Source organism: Triturus cristatus, chromosome 6, assembly GCF_964204655.1.
Source record: "Triturus cristatus chromosome 6, aTriCri1.1, whole genome shotgun sequence".
NCBI classification, from domain to species: domain Eukaryota; kingdom Metazoa; phylum Chordata; class Amphibia; order Caudata; family Salamandridae; genus Triturus; species Triturus cristatus.
This window is the reverse complement of record NC_140589.1, coordinates 533,838,508-533,852,477: the sequence shown is the minus strand read 5'-3', so window position 1 is coordinate 533,852,477 and position 13,970 is coordinate 533,838,508. Positions and strand designations below refer to the sequence as shown.

The following is a 13,970-nucleotide window of genomic DNA, read 5'->3' as shown; positions in this document are numbered from 1 at the left end:
AAGCTATTTTCCTGTAGTAGGTCATACAATATGTCGGAATTCAAAGTTCCATCCAAAGGAAGGTTTTTTCGTATATGTAAATGTAAAATGCTTACATTTGAGCATAGATAAAGACTTTGCAATATTACAATTGCACTGTATTTGTTTTCTTTACGCGGGAAATATGTTGTTACTTGTGGAAAACCTTTTCCCCTACTCCAGAACTAATTTTGGGGCCTATTCCCATTTCATATCACAGGCAGAGATAGATGCATTACTGTCCGTTATGGGTGTAAATCTCCGACTGTGTCCAGAAGGGAAACGTGCTTTGCAAATTATTGTGAATTACTGCAAACTTCCACGGTTATGTGTTTTTTGCGCGCACTTTGAAACGAATCCCTGCCTTGCGGTGATAGCTCCCCTCCCCTCTTGGCAGATTAGCCCACACGTATCCTACCACAGTGGTGTAATGGTTAGAACGATTAAATTCCTTTATGAGTGTAAATGTATAATATGTGAGTACAAATATGAACCTGCGGTCACAGATTAAGCCATTTGCGCACATACGTCCGTCTGTGGTGTGCAAACGGCTTTGCGAAGCAGAGTGAATGTGAGTAAATACATTTTGGAGGTAGCCGCACACCACAGAGGTACATCGTCACAAATGTTTGGCCACGTGGATCTACACATCTCTCGGAAGAATGCGGTCGTCAGGGGACGCTATTTTTTCAGTACAGAATTAGACCAGGTTTTGGTTTTGATATACTACTGACCATGGGTTTTTTGTGATTATAAAGAAAGCCTGCTTTTGAGAACTTGAACACCATTTGTGGTATTGGTGTTGTTTCCAGGGAAATAGTATAACGCTCGTGCCTGTTAAGGAAAACCACCCTGCATGTTATATATAGATGGAGAACATTTTGCTATGCAACTCATCCTTGCAACGCTTCTGTCAGTGACCTTGGCTCATTAACATGTAGAAGATGATTCTTTTGTTTGCCGATTTCTTTTATTTTGCATCACTTTGTTTGAAAGGCCTGTTCCTCAAACGTGCACGTGATTGCAAGTGATATTATTCAAGCTGAAGCCGTTTCAGATCAGTCGCAAATGAGCGCAAATGGAAGGCCCCACTGGCTTCGAGGAAGAGACCTGGGTTTCTGGACCTTGAATCTCTGGACTAGAGATGTTTTTTAAAACAGGGAAAATATTCTGTGCCAACACTTGTGTCTTGTGGTCTAAGATTGGTTCCCAGAGAAGGTTAGCCACAGTCTAAGTTCACTTAACTCATAAAGGTTGTCCTTTGAACCCTGTGAAATCCATTAGACCATTATGGTTCATGGTATACATTTTAACTCGATAACTGGAATAAATGTTCTCTCTATGACTGGAAAGCTATTGCGAAGACTACAATTTGCTAGCACATTGGTAGCCAGTTCTAGGCAGGACGAAGCACCCATATTAAAGACAAATTGCTCAACCTGAATGACAGAGAGTTTGGGGAAGTGGCAGTGCTTCTGGGCCTGTGGGGTCCTGTGGCCCCGTAGACAATGGGCCACGAGGTGGATGTGCTACGTGTCCGCGCTGTGGCCCGAGCATGGTCATTTTTGAGCAGCAAAGAGAGCAACATACTGAGGTAGGTGAAGTTTCTTGTGTTGATAAATAGGAATATTATATTCTGTGGGTTGCCACAGATCTGAGCACTTTTCCATCTACGGCACAATTTACAATAGCTATACATGCGCCCTCAGACGCCTCAGTGGCTATAGCCTGTGGTGTCAGCACCAGAGCAGCCTTTGCAGAGTAACTTTGTACAGAGTCCACAGTGTGCACTCCTCGAAGGCACTACAGCAGGTCCAATCAAAACAGGAATTCATGGTGCTCCCTCCTTAAGGGCACTCCCGCAGGCACACTCCTCACTACGCATAGAGTATACTTAGGGAGCGGGTGCCGCCAGCCTTGGCGAGAGAGGTTGAGCAACTCAGGACTGGGCACTCCCTCAAGGTTAAGATAAAGGTCATCCGCTGCACTGGTCCTCCTTCCTTTTTCCAAGGCTCCTTTGCAGTTCATTCTTCCTGTGCAGGAGCTCATTAAGGGAGGAAGAGAAGTCCGCCATTGATGGGAATCCCACCCGGTCTAAAGATGCCACATCCCTCTCTAACTGCCAGAAACGGGTCCACCCATTCACAGGATGCTAGCAAAGGCCCAAGAGCCAAGGTGACGAAACTTCCAAGCATATGGCACATATCTGGTCCAACTTCCGGGAATGAGGGAAAACCTGCAGGACAGTGGACTGATAGCTCGTTGTGATGTATCTCAATCACGGCTGACGTATGGATATTGGTCCCTTCCAATCATGCCCCAGTTATGGTCGTCATTGACAATCTTCTTAAACATTCTCAACAGCTGTGCGGCAGTCAAAGCAGAATAAATTTGTGTTTCGAGAGCCTGTCTTAGGAAGGTGAATGCAGACTCAAGCCGTGCCTGGACAAGTCTCATGGAGTCCAGTCTTTGATGCATCGACAAGTCTCATGGAGTCCAGTCTTTGATGCATCGACAAGTCTCATGGAGTCCAGTCTTTGATGCATCGAAAGCAAAATCAAAGGGGCTTCGTGCCCACGCTACACCGTTTCTTAAAGGTGCCAAACATACTCAGGAAGACTTCACAAGCCACACTGCCCTAGATAAACATCACATGGCCACAAACACAACGAAAATGCAGAAGAAACCGAGGAAAGTTTAGACTTGGACAATATCTTTATTATGTGAGTATAATGTTGCAATAAATCTGGATTCATGGGTTTTATGTATTTTGCGTAGTTTATGTTTTTTCCTGCTAACTAATTTTCATATAATTTTCACCCTTGGGAGACCGGTTTGAGTAGAATATATCTCACTCAAACTGTGAAAATGTTTGTTCAGGACTGTGGCCTGTCCTGTGAAAACAACATTCCCCGCTACATAATAAACTGCAATGAGAAGACATCTTACATCATTTTTGCACGCAAAGACATATTCATGTAAAATTTTCACAAAGGCAACCACCGAAATGTATTTAAAGAAATATTATCAATATTTACATGTATATTTGCATTCACACATCTTGTGCTTTCACCTAGCCCTAATTTGATAGGTATGGTGATTAAAGATGAGCAACTAAGCCATTGTTTACGAAACATTTAAGGTTTGTCATCTATCAACCCTTAATATAATGACACACGCCCAAAACACTTGCAAATAATAACTTTGACAGTGAAGGGTAGCAAGCAGCACGTGGTTATTATAAAGTCAGCCCATTAGCTGTCAACATAATATGCTTTCTAGCGAATCATGACCAGTCCCTGACAGCCTTGAAGAAAAGCAAAACGCTAGAGGTTAGGGGACGGGGACGAGGATGGAAAAAATATTATTTTCGTCGATAGCTTTGGGTGGGCAAACATAGAATTGGTCACTGGGTAATATACATTTCATTAATCGCAAAAATATGTGCAGACACGGTGGGAAAGGATGCAAATCTCCTGGTTTGCTAGAAAGGACTGAGTTAAAATGAATTTTCAGCCTACACTCTTATATGTAGTTCATAACCAGCCAATTTAGATCCCAGTTGAAATGCTTGTTATATTACAGTAAAATGTTAAATTCCACATGGGCCAATAAATAAATGAGAATACAGGGGTTCTATATAGACCTATTTGTAAGGGAGGTTTAAGATTTCCTAACTTGACAAAATACGTATTAACAGTTCAGCTGAATCCAACACCCTGTGTATAAATGACCCAAAATGGAAGTTTTTTTGCTTCATAAGCAGCACAACTCGAAGATAACCTTATGCGGCTTGCCCTGGCTCCCTCCCAACCTCTGCAAGAGCTTTGGTGATCAGTTGATGACAGATCAAATAACCCTGACCCTCCGCACGATGACTGCTCGTAAAGAACAAATAACAACATTCTCTTCTATTATGACACCAATAACTGACATCCTAGATTTTCCTCTGAGAGCCAAAGTGTCCCACCGGTGGAATTATCTCTCCTAGAATAAGATAGCCATTTGATTGGGAAACCTTACAAGGTCTGAGGTTTGCGAGAAGAGACTTTTCACTTGACTGGAAAAGACAAGTTTCAACAAATGAAAAGGAGGGGGCAAGAGAACACAGTGCCCTGGAAGGCATGTTTGCACAACAAAGCTATGTCATATTTTTATAAAGCCTTATGACATTCCTTCCTATATATCAACATATGGCCAAAAGTGAAAATAAAGATGGAGAGAGCAATTGTAATTGTAATCCTAAATTGTATTTATATAGCACACAAAACCTCTAAAGAGGCATTGAGGCGCTTTGCAGCGAGTAGACCGCTGCTCTGGAACCCAAGATTAGAGGTTAATTTAGTACATTAGTCATTTTTTTCTTTTATTAGGGACGGACTCATGGATTCATATGTTGTTCAGAGCAGCATTATCTTTGATATGCTCCCAACATGCATAGAATGAGTGTAAAATAATGCTTTGATGACATCTAACAGTGACACAAATAAAAACTTGTTTTGTGCCTACAACGAATGCTGAAAAGGGTGCCTTCAACAGAGAACCATAATACATATGTGGTGGCCTGCAGGGAAATAGATGTGTTGGAATGGGGTCTTAACCCTTATTTCGGAAATCACTAAGCTACAACTTCCTTACTCTACAGTGATGTTACCTAGGGGGGATGTCAATGAAGTTAATGCATACTCACTGCTATTTTAGTCGGAAGACTTAACTCTCAACTTCATCTCGCAGGATGCCTAACATTGCTCAAAAATTAAAAGTGCCAGACCCCTCAACCCTGTCAGTTTGGTGGTGAAAGTTTTGGAACATATAACCTTGAAACAACAATCTATCACAGAAAATAATTAAGTTGGGAAAGCTCACGAAACTGTGGGCCTACTTTTTGAGACGCAAAAAGTGATTATGCACCTTCCCTTACCTAAATTGCTTGCAGTGGCGAAAATAAATAGCGATTCTCCTATTAACATGACTAGAGAATCTGGATTTCATTAAAGACACGGAGATTAACACTATGCAGTCATCTTTTAATGCAGTCCCAAGCAGCCACACTACATCACAAAGTAAAACAATTCTAGAAAAGAACAGTCAAACAGTACAAAAGGCATGAGCACAAATCAGTCTGCCTCTTTTAAATGTGGAGAAGTAAGGAAAGGTTTGAAAGGGCTATGAACTTCATCTTGAAAAACCGGAAGAGGAGAACGAAGAGAAGCATGAAGAATTCAAGGATGAGACGAAGAATCCATTAAGAAAAATTGTCTGAAAAAGGAGGAGGAACATGAGAGTATTGTTAAATTAAACAAAACATCAAATAGAAATAATACAGCAATAAAATACAGGTAGTAGTATAAAACCAAATAATCAATAAAAGAATAACCCATTTAATAATAAATATTTACTAAAAGAATAACCCATTCAAGGGAAGGGACGGGTGGGATAATGTTAGCCTCCGTATCTTTAATGAAATCCAGATTCTCTAGTCATGTTAATAGGAGAATCGCAATTTCATTACAAGACCGGAGGCTACATTATGCATGTTGGTAGCAGTGTAGGACAACATAAGACATATGTTCAATTGGTTTACAATATGTCGAGCAAACGTGGATGCATTAGACCAGTCTGCTGCTTTGAGAATATAATCCAGTTTACCACCAGACCAGAAGGATTTACTGGCCATAGCACCTCTGAGAGAATGAGCTTGGAATTTGCCTGCTAGATTCATAGCGGATTTGACCCATCTGGCTATGGAGGTAGAACTTATGCATGTGAACGGTTTGACTAAGGAAACAAGCAGTTGATTTGCATCATTATCATATTCTTTCATACAATCTACAACACAGAGTTTCTTACACAGGTCAAAACGAGGATAAAAAATCAAATCTGACATAGTTTTGGTTCTTCTAACAATTTGAAATTTAACACCAAACATATTATAAGATCTATTAAAATATCAGGACTTTTGATATCAGAAACTCTACGGCATGAAATTAAACACAACAGAGTTGCAAGCTTAATAGAAAGACATTTCCTATTAAGTAAAGAGTTATCAGGTCAACTTGAAAAAAGGTCTAAAATAGTCTTAACGTCCCACATAGATTGGTATTTAGGTCTAAGGGGTCTCCTCAACCTGATACTTTTCATGACTCTACAAACAATAACATTTTTACCTACCGTTGATAAGAGAGTGACCAGCAGAAATGGCTGATCTATAACAATTAATAGATCTATAGGAAAGGCCCTTATTGAATTGTTCAACAAGAAAATTAACTATGTGTACGATAGGAGCCTCCACGGAATCCAGGTCCCTCTCCAGGCACCAACTAAACCATTTTCTCCAAATGTTGTTGTATCTATAGTGTGTTCCTGAGGCACAAGACTCTCCGAGGAGAGTTGCAGCTGATGACAAAAGGCCAAACAATTCATTGGATTTCCTGACACTTTTCAGGCAAGAAGGTTCAAAATCCCAGTATGAATTAAGTGGTGATCTTCTCCGTCTGCATCTGAAACCAAACCCTTTGCCGCTGGACTTAAGAAGGGGATGCTGCAAGCTAACTATAGAGTGGTCTGGAACCAGGCCTGAGATGGACAAAAGGGGGTTATCAGGAATAACGAACATTGGTCTAGTCTCACCTTCTGTAGAACCCTTTGAATCATGGCAAAGGGAGGGAATGCGTAACCCCGAAGGCCTGCCCAGCATTGAAGAAAGGCGTTCACTGCAAGGTCGCCTGGATCTGGCATCCAGCTAAAGTATTTCTTTAACTGGCAGATCAGTCTGCTGGCAAATAAATCCACATCTAGGGGACCCCAGATTCGAATGAGAGTGTTGAAGACATTCACGTTGAGTTTCCAATCGCTGAAGTCTAAGAGGAATCTTGAGTTCCAATCTGCGGAAACGTTTGACTTTCCCAGGAGATGTTCCACTTTTAGAGCAATCTTGTGCTCTAGGCAGAACATCCAGAGCCTCTTGGCTAAATTCAAGAGGTCTGCTGATTTGGTCCCACCTAGTCGGTTGATATAGACCACTGCAGAGATGTTGTCCATCTTGAGGATAACTGATTTCCCTTGAAGAGAGTGTCTGAAGCTCATTAGAGCGAATAAATTGGCCGTAAGTTCTAAATAGTTTATGTGGTGAGATGTCTCCGCTAGAGACCATACACCACCAGTGTTCTGATTGAGAAGGTGAGCACCCCAACCATGAAGGCTCGTATCTGATTCCAAAATGAACTCTGGAGTTGACCTAAAGATTGCTTTGCCATTCCAGGCATCCAAATTCTCCAGCCACCAAGACAGTTCCGATCTGGCGTCCTGATCTAGGGTTGCGTGATCCCCGTACCAGAGGCCAGATCTCAGAGCTTTCGCTTTTATCCTTTGAAGAGCTCGGCAATTCAGAGGGCATGGGAAGATGGCATGAATAGAAGACGAAAGGAGGCCCAATAGTCTGGCTAACTCCCTTAGTGTTAAGGAATCTTGTTTCAAAACAAACCTGATCTCTTTCTGAATTTTGGATATTTTTTAGGGGGCCAGTAAGAGAAGATATTTTGAGGTGCCTACGGTAAAACCGAGAAACTCCAGGGATCTGGAGGGGATAAGGATAGATTTCTCTCAGTTTATAATAAAGCCTAGGCCCTCTATGAGATCCATAGCAACCTTCAGGTCTTGCAGGATCTGTGAATGATGCTGGGACATGATGAGAATGTTGTCCAAATATATTATTAAACAAATTCCTCTTTCCTTCAGGAGCGAGTCAATAGTTCTCAAATTTAGTGAAACACCAGGGTGCAGAAAAAAGACCGAAAGGTAGAGCTTGAAATTGGAACAGATGGTTGTTCCAAACGAATTGAAGGAAGGGTTGGTGTTCTTTGGCCATTGGAATGGTAAAGTAAGCATCTTTTAAATCTAGTTTGACTTACCAGTCTGCTTCTAGAAATAGGTCTCTCAGAAGGTGAATACCTTCCATTTTGAAATGTCTGTAGACCAAATATTTGTTTAGTTCCTGTAGATTTATGACGGGTCGCCAACCTTTCTCTTTTTTCTGAACAAGAAAAAGTGTGCTTACAAACCTCTTTAAACTCCAAGGAACCTCTATGATTGCCCCTTTTTGAAGCATGGAGGCTATTTCCTCTTCTGCTAGTTTCTGTTGATCCTTTGATAGGGTTAACACTTTCGGGAGAGAGGTTTGTGTAGGGGGATGGACAAAATCTATCTTGAAACCTCGGACAGTTTCCAAAACCCAGGGATCTTGAGTTAACGTTTCCCAAATGTGAAAAAAGAATTGCAGTCTCAGCCTAAATATGTCGGATATGGATTCCGATGATGCTGTGGCCAGCTCCCCCAGTTTTAATGATGAATCCTTTAAAAAGTTTATCCAGAAAGAAATGAGGTCCTGTATGTTGGATACTCTTAAGGAGATTTTGTCCACAAAAGACCCCTTCCTTCTGAACAGGACGACTTTACTGAAGGCTCTAATACCCATAACGACATGTCTATTAATAAGGGGAAAAGAGTTAAGAAATCTAAGAATATTGATCCAGATCCCCTGAGCACTAAGTCCTGGCACCTCAAATAATATGGGAAGTCCTCGCAACTCGAATACATTGGGTGTCCAAAGCGGCACAAATTATTCAGGTGTCCCCAGCGGCACAATTCATATGTGTGTCCACAGCGGTACAAATTATCGAAGGGCTCATTACAATACTGACAATGATGCGGAGGACAAGGATAGGTCCCCTAATACTTGTGATGAATTTGTCCTCGACTTAAATGATGAGGACTTTGAATTTAACAGCCAACCTACTGAGGAATAAATCCTGTCCTCCCCTAAGAATGTTATCCTTAACCCTTTGGGCGAGGAAATGTTCTCACCCCTTAACATCTCTCACCCCAGAAGCTCTGAATAGTTTCCTCAAGATCATGTAGCCAAATTTATTTGGAGATGGCTCAGAAACGGTCTTGAGAGAGATACTCGTAATATCCTCAGGGCCGAGTGTTCAAGACCAGCAATCCAAGATAAAGTCTATCAGACTTCCAACCTTGACCCCGAATTGATTAAGTTTTTGTTCAAACTCGGAAGAGACCCCAGGAAAGGTATGGAGAGAACTCTTAAGGGCTGTCAAGATAGTCTTCTTGACGTCCCGGGGCCCCTGGCCAGAATTTTAGATATGGCTGAAGAGAGTCATATGAATGGGACTCCTCTTGACACTGAACTCGTCAGAGCTTAGAGCCAGAGAGCAACTGGGGGTGGCCACTTGCTTCATACACCCCTCCAGAAAGAAAGAGGAGTTTGCCATGCTCATCCAACTCATGTGCACAGTCCCGAGGTTAGCCAATTTAGGTTTAGAAAGACATTCGTTGAGAAGGACAGGCATTTTAAGCTGTCAAATACACTGGATACATTTTCCACACCCTCACAGCCTAGAGGAAGCCATCCTGAGACAACAAGCACACCTGAGAGAACGGAAAGGGACAGAATGTTTCAACCCTGACCGTAGAGAAACCAATCCTGTATTACCAAGTGAACTGCATCCATGAGGCCCAAACAACATGAACGTACATCACCTCATTAGACCAGAGGACAAAATATGACCACACATTCTTTTTAAAAACCCCACTGCCATTGGCACAGCAAAGAACTAAACAGTGGAATTAAATGGGCAGAATGAGTTGAAAAGTTTTGACAGCTTCATTGAAGCACTGAAAGAAACAAAAGATGCAAAGATAATTAGGAATCCAAAGGGCCTGACTGGAGATGGAGTCAAGAATGTGTTCAAGAAATTTCTAAAAGAAGTGACTGCATACCAGAAATTGAAAGAGGCCTTGGCAACGATGTTTGACTCAACAACAAGGAAACACAACATCCAGGAGAAACAATGAATGAACTTGCAGACCTACTAGAAAGGCTTCTCAAACACTGTCAATTCAACGAGTTATAAAATGAGGAAGCCATGCAGCTAAACATCATAGATCGCTACCTATCCGACTTACTAAAGATCAAATAAACACTTATTAGATAAAATATTGGCCACAGCACGAGCAGAAGAAAGGGCAGAAAAGCAGGTTGCTGCCATGGAAGTTTGCACAGCCCAAAAGGAAAGTGCCGTAGCCTTAAGAAGCAAGAAGGACATGAGCAGGGACAAGCAAGGCACAACCACCAATTGGTCATCATGGACATGCTCCTGAGGTAGACTATCCGACCCACAGGAAGGAAAATACCTTGCCATGGAACAGACATGCAAAGGATGTTGAGAGGACAATCTCTGCAGATCTGTCTAGTAAGCACAAGATGGACATGGGAAGACAGACCACCAAACTTCTAGAGGGAAGACAGCTGACACACCTAGACATCGACTTAGAAAAAGGACAAACAATGGCACTACATATGTGCCATCGAGACCAAATCCAGAACACTACCCTCCACATCATCATCCAGTAGGTCAGCCACATCATCAGCATCTTACGACAGCGATGATGAATAAAAGCTTGGAAATCAAATGGCCACTGCTATCCTCATTATGGAAGACCACCAAGCACAATTCATTATGGACAGCTGTACTTCGGTGAACATTATTGGGAATTAGTATGCATGAAGCTCAAACTGCATCTGACTGAGGCACGCATGAAAATATACATGTGGGCAGAAGAGAAACCACTGAGGTGTAAAGAAAAATTAACAACGACCCTCCAAAATCAAGGAGGGAAGCAGCCGCTGAAGTCTACGTCATAGAGAAGCAGGTGTCAAAAATTAGCAACTCTTTTTCCTGGCGGATGCAAAGCAATTTGTATATATTGGTTTTCACAACTTCTGGCAAATTGTTCAAATTCTAAACACCAGCACTTGCTTTTAAACAGCATTTATAATCCACATCCTTTCTGGCCTTTCATAATATGTTTATAATGGATTCTGGTAATAAGGCTATTAGTACACCCTTCATATATTCTTCCAGATACATCTTACATAATCTAAATACTACATATCCTTATAGATTTATGATGTCAGCCATTATTCCCTGGTAGTTTACCTGATTCCAGTTCGTCTTTTGTTGAAATAGGGCCTGATTTATATTTTGTTGGAGAGGAAACTCTATCGCAATGGCGATGGAGTTCTCTCCCCATCTACAAAGTTGCCCACCCGCCTTATTTTGATGTGGGTGTACCTTTAGTTTGGCCACTGAGGTGATTACTCTGTCACCGCCATGGCTAAACTTCTCAAATGGACCAACAGACTAAGGGCAGTCTGAGAATTGACTATATGTCCGCCTGCCTAACTAGGATGGGTGGACATATAGCCATTTTGTTACAGTCCATCTCCACCAGGCAACTCTGGCAGGACAATTAAAAAATAAATAATGCCCCCCTCGCCATAGGACATAACTCTTATGGCGCGGGGGCATTATCTTTTTTATTTTCAATAGAAAATCCTGTTTCAGCCTAAAAACAGTTTGGTGCAAGCCTCCATCGTGTTGACAGAGCCCTGCACCAAACAGAGACATTTATTAATAGGAACCACCATGAATGGGGTTCCTGCCAATGCTTCATAAATGACTGCTAGCTTGGCAGTCATTTATAAATTTGGTGGGCGGTCTCTCCATCAGGGCGAAAGAGCAATTCATTCTGTCAGTGTGGCGGAGAAAGGGACTGCCTACCAGGAAATAAATTGTCCCCATACCTGTTTTATTGTGATGAACTTATCAAAATGTGTTATTTCCAAAAGACAAAGAAATAGGGTACACGCTAGCATTTCATTGTGTGTGTTTTGCTCCCAATGCACGCTCCTGCTTTGTTGGTATATAGTAGTGCTTCAGTTGAGGCCCCAATCAGTTATTCTAGAGTCTTTTTGGAGCACTTGAACTGCTTCCACAAGTCAAGTTAAGGATACTTAAGTTTTTAGCTCCAAGTTGAAATTCCTGCACATTGCCTTTCAAGATTTTTAGTTTTACATTTTGCTCTTTTCCGTGTATATACTTTATTAATCTGCTAATTGTTTTAATTTTCTATTGTTTTTGTTGATAGAAAGATTTGAGGAGGAGAGAGATGCACGAGAATGGGCATTCTTGTTGGGATGTGATCCTTTGGCAGAACCATCTCTGTGTGGCAATAAAGGGGCAGGATATATGACATAACAGAACCAATAGACATGCGGCCTTGAGAGTGAAATATACCTCCAAAACACTGGTTCTCTGGTGAAGGATTTGGAGCAGTACTGTTATTTCTGGTGATAGGGTCGGTATCTATAGCCTAAAGCACATGACTATGTCCATGCATGATGCTGTCTTTGTCATCATAGAGTGATAAATCCCAGCATACAGTTAATACCCCTAACATGATGGCAGCCACCTTTAGCATAATACTGCTCCAGACTTTATGGTGATAATTATTGTTATTGTTGTTACAATGGTGGCAATTCATGTGATAATGTCAACATCCTCACAGGTGGCATGACAGTGTGCCCTTCCTTACTGACTGGTGGTAATTCTTGGCATACTGGGAACATGCATGGCATGATTGCACTGGGCATTGACTACTGGCATGGCTTAATGATGATAGTTTTTCGGATATTGTGAACGTCAGTAATAGTGGCATGATGGTGCCCACCTCTGTCAGAATATTGCCCTAAAGGAGATAATTTTCAGCATAATATGGGCCTCTGTGGCATGATGATGCCCACTTCACACTACTACTGGACATGGCATAATTGTGGTAATTCTTGGCAAACTGTCATCAATCTAGACATGATGATGATCACCTGGTCTAATTTGAAAAACAAATCTGTAATAGCATTGTGGTTGCTACGATTTGTATGCTGTAGTCATCAACATGCATGTACTACTAGCTGCATGCAAGTCAAGTTGGGGAAGCCAAGTTAAAATAATATATTTTAAGTTGAGGATTAGGGCCTCCTGCTTTTAGACTGTTGATGGCAAGTGGCACTCCTAGGCTATGCAAACATTTCTAATGTGTGCCATTCATCCATGTATCCATTCACTCACTCGTGAATGTACTAATTTATTCATCAATTGATACACACTCATCCAGTCGTGCACTCTGTTAAAATGAAGAATAGTACGTAGACAGGTCTTGTAGATAAAGGTTATGTATTTATTCAGCAGGTTACTTCTTCAGTTCCAGGTTACAGGATGATGGTAAGATCCATGTAATGCCCCACCAGGAGCAGCCTCCTTGCTGCTCAGCCCATCCACTCCAACTGATTCTTCCTCAAGCACAAACACTCTAAACATTTAAATGACCTCACAATTGACTGAGCAGCAAGGCAGAGAACAACAATAGGGAGGATGCATTAACTAACAAGTAGATTATAACACATCTCCCCCTTATAATGATTATAGAAAATCAAATGTATGCAAGATGATAAGACACACATCCGACTAGTCTGATAAACTCATTAAAAATTACATGCCCTTCCAATCTAGGAAAGATAGGAAAAACACAAGGAAAAATTTTCCACTCATTAAAACAGTGGATGCTCACCCATATTAACTCATACTCCATACATAGTTTAGCACAGGGAATATCTCACCCAACAAACAGTGGTTAATACATAACTTAACCCACCTCACTTCACACAAACAGGGTATCTATCATCCCGACAAACAGTGGGTAACACAGGGTATCTTCAGATGCCCTAAACAGAGGGCAATACATAACTTAACCCACCTCGCCTCACAACAAGGCAAAACTACACACAGGGTATCTTCCAACCTTCAAACGGTGGATATCTCACACCACCTCGCCTCACACTCAAGACACAACTCTAACAGCAGGACCAGGGACTCCAAACCCTCTACTGCACTTACACAACTTATGGCAGGACCAGGGACTTCAAACCTTCTACTGCACTTACACAACTCATGGCAGGACCAGGGACCCCAAACCCTCTACTGCACTTACATAACTCACCCCAGGACAAGGTCTAACCTCAAGGCTAGAGGGTATGACTT

At 41.7% G+C, this 13,970-nt stretch overlaps 1 protein-coding gene across 1 annotated transcript in view; it reads left to right on the top strand.

The window, feature by feature from the left end:
• The window catches only part of IMPG1 (interphotoreceptor matrix proteoglycan 1), a 1,638,967-nt gene that overhangs the window by 1,532,086 nt on the left and 92,911 nt on the right, over positions 1–13,970 (top strand). The gene's annotated exons all lie outside the window — the stretch shown is intronic.